The sequence below is a fragment of the Ranitomeya imitator genome, chromosome 1 (genome assembly GCF_032444005.1).
Source record: "Ranitomeya imitator isolate aRanImi1 chromosome 1, aRanImi1.pri, whole genome shotgun sequence".
NCBI classification, from domain to species: domain Eukaryota; kingdom Metazoa; phylum Chordata; class Amphibia; order Anura; family Dendrobatidae; genus Ranitomeya; species Ranitomeya imitator.
The window spans coordinates 435,010,911-435,014,578 of NC_091282.1; the positions used below are offsets into that span (position 1 = coordinate 435,010,911).

Here is a 3,668-nt window from a genome sequence, read left to right on the forward strand (position 1 = left end):
GGCTTCATAGCTCAGAGGTTAGAGCACTGGTCTCGTAAACCAGGGGTCGTGAGATCGACTCTCACTGAAGCCTTACAAACTCTTTGTCTCTCATATAAAACTTGCTTATCTGTTTGGTACGTGATATAAAGTTGGTGCGATTCAATATTGACTTTATGTGAAGTTACGACATCTTTTTCAAAAGTTCTTGATAAGACCTTGATCATATATGACATTCGGGTAACATGTTTGTCAAATTCATTAATTATGCTACCTCTAGCAGAGCTTTAGGAGTCTAATGACCCTTCTTCATCAATTCTTGATGTGTGATTTTGTAATTTAAAGAATTACATATTTTATTTAAGCAAGCAGCAGAATTCTCTTCTTTGCCAGTCCATGCGATTTGATTTTTTTGCACATCAGATTGCCAATAAACAGGTTGTCAGTTATAGAATTGAAGCTTCAGAATGTTTTTAAGTCATGCTTTTGCATTGCAAAAGCAGTTGTTGGTTTGTTGGTGATGGGACATTACGTTAAGAGTGTGATTTCCAACTAAAAATGAAAGGACTTGTGTTGTTAATGCAACTGAATGGCTATTGCACTGTTCGAAATAGAGATCAAAAGATGGGGCAAAGTTTTGCTGGCTACATAGCTCAGTGGTTAGATCACTGGTATTGTAAACCAGGGGTCGTGAGTTCAATTCTCACTGGAGCCTTGGTTTTTTTTTTAAACTGAATAGTTTAATACTTGAGCTTATCTCGCTTTTAAATCTGCACTCACCTCTGCTAAACAGGCCTTCTTCACAACCCTCATATCTTCCCTATCCTACAACCCCAAACAGTTATTCAAATCCTTTAATTCCCTCCTCCAACCTCCCTCATCTCTGCTGAGGACTTTGCCACACACTTTAAAAATAAGATCGACCAAACAAGGCAAGTCTTCATTGTTCAACCACCACAACCTCTTTGTATACCAGACCAATGCCCAAACCCCATAACCTCCCTATCCAACATCACTGAAGTGGGGCTTAATTGTCTCCTCTCCAAATCGCACCTCACCTGTTATGATAGGCAATTCAGTAACACAATGTACATAGCGATCAGAGCACATACAGTGATCTGACAATAACCCAAGATAATAGAACGAGCTCTGAGACGTGGGAACTCTGTAGACCGCAATTCCTGATCCTCTCCAAACACAACTAGAGGCAGCCGTGGATTGCGCCTAACGCTCCCTATGCAACTCGGCACAGCCTGAGAAACTAACTAGCCTGAAGATAGAAAAATAAGCCTACCTTGCCTCAGAGAAATACCCCAAAGGAAAAGGCAGCCCCCCACATATAATGACTGTGAGTAAGATGAAAAGATAAACGTAGGGATGAAATAGATTCAGCAAAGTGAGGCCCGATATTCTAGACAGAACGAGGATAGGAAAGATAACTTTGCGGTCTACACAAAACCCTAAAGAAAACCACGCAAAGGGGGCAAAAAGACCCTCCGTACCGAACTAACGGCATGGAGGTATACCCTTTGCGTCCCAGAGCTTCCAGCAAAACAAATAGACAAGCTGGACAGAAAAAATAGCAACAAATAGCAAGAAGCACTTAGCTATGCAGAGCAGCAGGCCACAGGAATGATCCAGAGAAACACAAGTCCAACACTGGAACATTGACAGGAAGCATGGATCAAAGCATTAGGTGGAGTTAAGTAGAGAAGCAGCTAACGACCTCACCAGATCACCTGAGGGAGGAAACTCAGAAGCTGCAGTATCACTTTCCTCCACAAACGGAAGCTCCCAGAGAGAATCAGCCGAAGTACCACTTGTGACCACAGGAGTGAACTCTGCCACAGAATTCACAACAGTACCCCCCCCCTTGAAGAGGGGTCACCGAACCCTCACCAGAGCCCCCAGGCCGACCAGGATGAGCCACATGAAAGGCACGAACAAGATCGGGAGCATGGACATGAGAGGCAAAAACCCAGGAATTATCTTCCTGAGCATAACCCTTCCATTTAACCAGATACTGGAGTTTCCGTCTCCACAATATACTCCAATTCCCCCTCCACCAAAACCGGGGCAGGAGGCTCAACAGATGGAACCATAGGTGCCACGTATCTCCGCAATAATTACCTATGGAATACGTTATGTATGGAAAAAGAATCTGGGAGGGTCAGACGAAAAGACACAGGATTAAGAACCTCAGAAATCCTATACGGACCAATAAAACGAGGTTTAAACTTAGGAGAGGAAACCTTCATAGGAATATGACGAGAAGATAACCAAACCAGATCCCCAACACGAAGTCGGGGACCCACACGGCGTCTGCGATTAGCGAAAAGTTGAGCCTTCTCCTGGGACAAGGTCAAATTGTCCACTACCTGAGTCCAAATCTGCTGCAACCTGTCCACCACAGTATCCACACCAGGACAGTCCGAAGACTCAACCTGTCCTGAAGAGAAACGAGGATGGAACCCATTTTTAGAAACCTGAAGTGGTCAAAAGACATTCAAAAACCTCAACATAGACAGAGCAAGTCAGTTTTACATAGAATTTCTTATGGTCATTCTTTTGAGCAATGTTTGATAGGGTTTTCAAATGATTCCAATGGCGGAAGCCGCCTGAAAAAAGACGTCATGTGCACATAGCCACCTTGTTGAAACTGAGTGGAAACTCTACAAATGCACCTGCAAATCTCATAGCTCCTCAAAAATTTGGAGTTTCTGCCCAGATTCTGCTCTGAAAACTCAACTAAAAGCCTCTGTGTGCACAGTCTTATAGAGTTTCTGCCTTGAAAATGCAGGAAAAATAGAACTTAGTGTGAACACACACTAATAGCTATTTTGAGTGATTTATTCCACTTCAGGGTTTGAAAAATGCCAGGTGAAAATAAAACGGGATATTGCATCTTTGAAGCAGATCCTTATGGAATTTGCTCAAAAGTAGAAACTGTAAATCAAAAGGTTGCAAAGAAAAAGCTTTAGAAAAAAACTCTTCAAAAACACTTCAAGAACTCTTAGGGTCTGTTTCCACGTGCAGGAAACGCTGCGTGTCTGACGCTGCATAGAGCCGCAGCGTCAGACACGCAGCGTCCAGATGTTACAGCATAGTGGAGGGGATTTAATGAAATCCCGTCTCCACTATGCGTGGTAACACGCACGCGGCGGCCCTGCGACTCCGGACATGCTGCGCGTCTTTTCAGATCGCAGCATGTCCGTATATCTTGCGGCGACGCTGTGTCGCCGCAAGATATAGCACAGGGCCCTATGGTGGGGAGCGATTATGCCGGATGTGTGCTATGAACACATCCGGCATCATCGCGTCCCAGAAAGGGGGCGGGGCTTACCGCAGAGCGGCTAAGCCGCTCCGACGATACCGCCGGCCATCCTGATCGTGGACACAAACCCTTAAAAAGTGCTTTAGGAGCCACTTTATGAAGCTAAAACTCCTTTAAATGCTTACCAAGCCTAATCTTACAATCATTGCTTGTATGGGTTGTAAGTTTTCGTATGCATTTCAAGTTGATATTTTTTCTATGTCAATGTCAAATTGGTACCTAAAGAAAAATCTTTGTACAGTTTCTTTGCATTTCTCCCATGTAGCATAGTAAACGATCCTTAGGAGGTACTGAGCGTACTCAAACCTCTAACAGACTGATCCCTACATTGCTTGAGAAATTGTTGTTTTTCAAT

General features: G+C 43.8%; 1 non-coding gene across 1 annotated transcript; it reads left to right on the plus strand.

Annotated features, from left to right (window-relative positions):
• Nucleotides 1-73, plus strand: TRNAT-CGU (transfer RNA threonine (anticodon CGU)). The gene has a single exon. It is a non-coding gene; the product is annotated as a tRNA-Thr (tRNA).
• Nucleotides 74-3,668: the final 3,595 nt, after the last annotated feature.